The sequence below is a fragment of the Musca domestica genome, unplaced genomic scaffold, assembly GCF_030504385.1.
Source record: "Musca domestica strain aabys unplaced genomic scaffold, Musca_domestica.polishedcontigs.V.1.1 6, whole genome shotgun sequence".
Classification (NCBI taxonomy): Eukaryota; Metazoa; Arthropoda; class Insecta; order Diptera; family Muscidae; genus Musca; species Musca domestica.
Genome location: NW_026712363.1, coordinates 2,248,794 through 2,255,226, shown reverse-complemented (window position 1 = coordinate 2,255,226; position 6,433 = coordinate 2,248,794). Strand labels below are relative to the sequence as shown.

General features: G+C 31.0%; 1 long non-coding RNA gene across 2 annotated transcripts; it reads right to left on the bottom strand.

Moving 5' to 3' along the window:
• Positions 1 to 5,051: 5,051 nt before the first annotated feature.
• Positions 5,052 to 6,224, bottom strand: LOC131805642 (uncharacterized). Of its 2 annotated transcripts, XR_009343733.1 has the most exons (5): positions 6,051 to 6,224; positions 5,759 to 5,919; positions 5,506 to 5,637; positions 5,291 to 5,440; positions 5,052 to 5,224 (listed from the first exon to the last, which is right to left on the bottom strand). It is a non-coding gene; the product is annotated as an uncharacterized LOC131805642 (long non-coding RNA). The 2 variants fall into 2 exon arrangements; XR_009343732.1 differs by having other exon boundaries at positions 5,065 to 5,224; positions 5,759 to 6,209.
• Positions 6,225 to 6,433: the final 209 nt, after the last annotated feature.

Here is a 6,433-nt window from a genome sequence, read left to right as displayed (position 1 = left end):
TACGAACTTCAAATACAAAATTTGAAACTATTCCGTTGAATAATGTCGCTAAAATCATCAAAATACCGAAAATCGGAGGTGCCGTTATATGGGGGCTATACGAAGACGTGGAACTGTCATAGGCTGTAATATTCATTTCAAACTCAAAGTACCAAATTTGAAAGAATTCCGGTGAATAATGTCGCTAAAATCATCAAAATACCGAACTTCAGGAGGTACCGTAACATGGGGGCTACACGAAGACGTAGACCTGCACAGACAATTTTCTGTCTTAGACTGTAGTATCCATTACGAACTTCAAATAGCAAATTTGAAACTATTCCGGTAAATAATGTAGCTAAAATCATCAAAATACCTAATATCGGTATTAGATTTAATGTGAAGAGGATCTAAGAATCTTAAAATATTCAGTCTTTTGTTATTAATATCAATTCTTGACAATATTTGATCACATAAATATTGATAAAATTTAAGTATATTGCCTTTAATTAGAGAAACATTTTCTTCTGCTATATTTTCAGAAGAAATTAATGTTTTCACCTCATGATATATATACATATTTGGTCACATCCTTGATGTGAAAACAATTTTTATAATCAATGGTCCAAATTTCAAGAAGATTTATGAATTCCTTTTTACAAAGTTTCTGAAAAGTTTAAGTAAAATGTCTTTTGTCATAGAACAAAGGTATATTATTTGAGAAGACTCGCTTTGAAAAGAGGTGTTCAGAGTGTTCGTTATTTTAAGAACATAAACTAAAAAATTTAAACATATCTTGTTTACTATTGATAACTCATTTTGAATTGAATATATTTTTTTCAATTGCTTTCCAAATTTTGTCTCAAATTGTTCTCTTATAAAATAGTGTTGCAGTACCCGTCTGGAAACAGATTCGAAAGAAAGCCATCTAGTGTCACTTAATCTTAAAAGCTTGTGCTCAGGTATATCGAAAATGCGTTGGAGTTCCTTATAATCTGATTGCCTCCTTTCACTTTTAAAGTAATTAAAAATGTCTCTTAACAGCTGTTCCAGAAATTAACAAACACAACAATGTTGACAACTTTGAGCACGCGAAAACCACTTACAAACACCTAATATAAAAGCGTTCGCTTTGAAATTTGCTATCGCTAATTGGAAATGGCAGCGTACGACGCTTTTCACTATTTCATTTCATTGTTTTTAATACAGCGTTTAGATTAAAATATATGTAGTTTAAAAAAAGGTGTCACAATGTATAAAAAAGTGGCACAAAAATTCAAAAAAGTGGCTCATTTAGGATCAAAATAAAAAAGTGGTACAAAGGTATCAAAGCCCAAAAAAGTGGCAAAATTGAGTGTGGCACAACGGTTACGCTGGTCCACTTTTTGATGATAGATGATGTCGAAATAATTAAAAGCGGTCACACTAAAGTTAAAGGATAATTACTTTTTCGAAATCGCTAACAAAAAAGAGACTACCTCTTTGCAGAAATTCTAAAATCGGGGAAAAAATATAACATTTTCAATTGAATCGACCTTCAAAATTATAGTACATTCTATTGACAAACTTCGTAAGGTCCCAATTGCTGTAAAAAATCAGCGAACAAGTTGAAGATTTTTTTAAATTTTTTTTCTTTTTTTCAAATGAGAGCGCAATTCGATGTTAAATGGCGATCTTTCCTACATCATGCTTCAGTTGGAAGATGCGAACAAATTTAAACAAACAAAATTGGGCTAATTTCAAAACGTTATGGCTAATTTCAAAACGTGGACCTACTTCTTTCATGTGACAATAATCCGTCCAGTGAGAACTCAAAATGCAAAACTCATTGCACTGCAATCAGTGAAATAACGAATATAAAGGGCGCAAAATAGTAGATCGTATCAGAAATTCTTCTTAAACTTTCAAGATACTTCAAATCACTTTTGCAGGTTAAGATATGGGTCACAACCTCCTCCTAACAAGGGTACTCTCAAATTTCAAGAATATTTTATATTTTAATTATATTTTTAATACTAATTTCTGCAAATGTTGGTAGTTTGCGAAGAAAACATTAGTGCAAAAAGCGATCACGGTTTAGTACCACCATGCTATGATTTAAGCTATTTGAATAAAAAATCTATTTAGGCTACACTGGGGTAGAGAATCATCTTATAGATAATTGCCCACATAGGCATTTATTTAAGGGTAGTTCCCACATTAGTGTACCCCCAAGTCCACTTTTCCAACCAATGTGTGGTCAGAAAAGAACACCACCAAACCCGGCACTGGGTTTTAACCCGGGGGTATTTTAGATGTTCTATATTACATAGGTTTTTAACACTCAAATTAAAGCATATATTTAAAACCGAGGGTAGGCGAACATCTATTATAATTTTGGCCATTATTTATTTCTATTTAAAAATCACAATGGAGTCAGTGATTTATTGTGCTTTAAAAAATATACGTTAAAGACTAAAAGTACGGGCCGGCAACGCGGACCGGGCAACTAGTATATATATAAAAATCAATTGTTATTCGTTGGTAATTGAATCAGTTGAGAACGCCTGGAACGGTTAGGAGATTTTTTTTAAATGTTTGTTCTATCTTCTCTTTCAAATTGAAACCACCTTGCATACATAAATAAAGTATTATACATTTTGCAATTTCAGGAAACATGAAATATACGACAATATTACCTGATGTGGTGTCGCCGTTCCTTAACCGCAAAAAAAGGTTTTCGCACCATCGCCGTTTTGTTAAGTATAACAACGAGTTTTTTTATTATTAGGCAAAAAATATGTTCATATTGTCTTGCAATGAAATATTATATCAAAAAGTGACAAAACGTCATATCGGATTTGACACTAGCATTGTTATAGAGCAAGGCTAGGCAAGGAGTATCCCATGGGATGTATGTGTGTTCACCAACACAATTGTAAAAATAAATTGTTTTGAATTATCTGTCAAATTGGTTTTTGGATAATATTAGAGGTGGAGAAACATCCATGTTTTCAATGTTTTTAAAATAATAATGCCATGTTCTCATTGCACTTTCAATCACGTTGTTTGCTCTCAGAATTAGGTACACGAATTAACCCCTTCGTACGGGACGATTCGTAATTCATAGTAAAATAATTTCTTTTTTCAAACATTTTGTTTGTTGATTTTAATGGGAACTTATGCGAAAATACACGAAATTCTCACTAATATGAATAGAAGAAATTATTTTTTTTCTCTCAAAGATTTATTATATCATTAATTTTACAATTTTCATTCATGTTTTCAACTTTTTGTGTAAAAGTTAACATTTTGAACGTATTTTTGTATTTTTCTATTTCTAAATTCTGCTGGAGAGACACTTGTCATACATTTTTTCTGTCAATACAACCATTTTGGAAATAATGCCTCTTTTGTTTCCAGTTTTCTGTGGAAATTTCAACTCGTGGACAAAATGCCCACCTTGGATGAGAGAGAAAACAAAATTTACTTTCGTTTGAATGTACATACGCCATTCAACATAGTAGTTTTCATTCATAATTTTCAATCCGCCCAAATTTTTGTCTATTTTGAATTTTTAAATGTCATAATTTATTTTTTCGGTAAATGCTCTTATTTGTTAGGGATGGCACACATTTCATCTTAGTTCTGAGAGTGATTTAAATGAAACAAAGAACAAAAATCTTTTTTCGCTCACAAAGCGTCGTGTCGGATTTGACACTAGTATTACTATAGATCAAGGCTAGCCAGGAATATCCCATGGAATATCTTTGTGTTGACCAACACAATTGTAAAAATAAATTGTTTTGAATTGTCTGTCAAATTGGTTTTGGGAGAATATTAGAAATTTAGAAACATCGAAACATGTTTTTAAAACAAACATCGGTGTTACATAAATGTTTCTGAAAAAATAAGCATGCAATGCTATAGGTTTGTTCCAGATCGGCAAGAATGTTAAACTTTTTACTACGGTAACAGATATCATAGAGGGAAAATCAGAAAGTAATATTTAGTAATATTTTGCACATTCTTGCAGTCCTGGAACAAAGCATATGTTCTCATTGCAATTTCAATCTAACTCACGAATCAACCTGTTCTTACTGCACGATTCGTAATTCATAGTAACAAAATTCCTTATTTCAAAATTTTGTTTGTTAATTTTAAGGGGATTTTGTAGGAAAACATGTGAAATTCAAAATAATATGAGTAGAAGAAATTATTGTTGTTCCTCTAAAGATTTCTATTATTATTAATTTTACAATTTTCATTCATGTTTAGAACTTTTTGTGTAATTGATTGTGTTTAGTTTTGTAGAAACTGTACATGTTGTAAAAATAGTTTGTGTGTTGAATGTTCTTCTTTAAATTCTATTCTTATTATGTAAATTAGTTAAATAAAGAAAACACTTAAGATGCATGTGTTTTCCATATGCTATGTTTATGGTCGGTAATAAATAATGTAATAAATGTCACGGCCATAAATAGAAGATAAGAAAGTGTCGATCACAAATTAGGTACGTTTCGTTTTCTCCCGCAACGTAATGTGTGCGTCAACGCACAGCGTGCATTAGTAAATAAAATGCATGTGTAAATGTATGAGATGTAAGCTTTAGTGTTAAGAATATGTTGTAAATAAATTGAGTTCCCTTCCAGCCACGGAACGAGAAAGATCATCTCGCGGCGTTTTCTTTTTCTTTCGTTACCCGCTAGCAACATGAACTAGTTCGGCATCGGAAACTCGTCGATTCTCAGAGTTACAGTAACTAGTTCCACTTAAGACCCCTTACAGTGCAAACAACTGTAAACTTTAACATGGGGATGTCATACGAAGTAACCAATTGGCTCCCTTTGCATTACCTGTAGATGGTACTTTACTAGTTCCAGGTTTACAGTCATATACCAGTGACATAAGACTAACCCTTACCAAGTTCCAAGTACACAGCCACAGACTAGTGTCAGCAGACTGCCTTTTAACTAGTTCTATGTGTACAGTTATGTACTAGTGTCATTTGACTATCCCTTATCTAGTATAAGCAGACCAATTTTAAACTGGTTTCCCATGAACTAGTTCAGTACCAATTATTGTTAGTGAAATTCTAATTTTTAGTTTTAATTCATTTTTTATTGCAAACAAATGAATACAAATATACCTTACTCTATAAAACTTGAACAAAAATAAATTTAATTTAATATTTATAAAAGCACTTGTATTGCTTTTCGCAGTTGTGTTTCAGGGGTGTCCGAATATTCTGTAACTGGTATTGAATCTGCAAAAAATAATGTTTAATGTATGAAAATGTAGAATATAAAAATAATGTTTATATACACCATACCTAAAATAACGCTGTATATATTACTTAGGGACTTCAAACTTTTTTCCATGGTTTCCCTCAATATTATACTCGTAGTTATATTTGAACCGATAACATTTTTAAACATTTCGATGTTTCCTCTCCTTTTATAATTGATGCTATAATCTTTACCTAAAAATTAACAAAAATTGTATATAATCTATGTTTGTTCAGCAATACATTTAAAAAATACTTACATATATGTATTGATTCTCAATATTTTTCATAAGTGATGGGGAACCTATTCGATAATGGTATCTCATCACTTTGAGATCGTAGCACCATCACCTTCAACTCAGCTAAAGCATCAGCTAAAATTTTGATTTGACCTATAATGAAAACAAACAAATTAATAATTTGTAACAATTCTGAGAAGAATGCTATAATTTTACCTTGAATTACTTTTATTATTATTTTATTACTATTATTACTTTTACTACTCTTTCTTACCTTTTTATTTGTTATTTTCAACACTTTATAACTTATTTGCACAGAAAAATGATACTTCACTTCACAACGATCAGAATAAGAATGCTTTTTCCAAACAAAACGCACTTGCATTCCTCAAGAATAACGGTGCATTGTTTTTTTTATTGGTAATCTGAAAAGAACTATTCAAAGTGGTTCTTGTTCGTAGAGATCTCATTCAAATGTTCGTTTGGTTTTTTCGTTGTGGTTTTTATTTATGCACAACTGTCGCTTCTTTGCATTACTTGGGGACGAAAAGGTGTCAATTGGTTACCTTTGCATTACTTGGGGACACATTTGGTACTAGTCCGGCTTATATCTAGTATAGCACTGGTGAAATTGTGTTAAATGGAATTTTCATTGCCAGCGGGTAGTTACATCGCTTTGTGATGAGGTTAGGAGTCGACCTCATCAGATTGCATTTTAAATATTTTTTGTGTTTTCAAATTTTTAAATTCCTTTGGAGTAATTTCAATAAATGAAATAATATAAAATAATTAAAACATATTTATATTTTTTGATTAAAACAAGAGAAAAACTGAAGTCTTACTCATTTATTATAACAAAAATAAATAATAAATTTAATTATAAAAAATATCATTTAGAAAAGAGATCAAAACTTTTCAACATTTTCCTGGTTTTTATTAATAAACATCA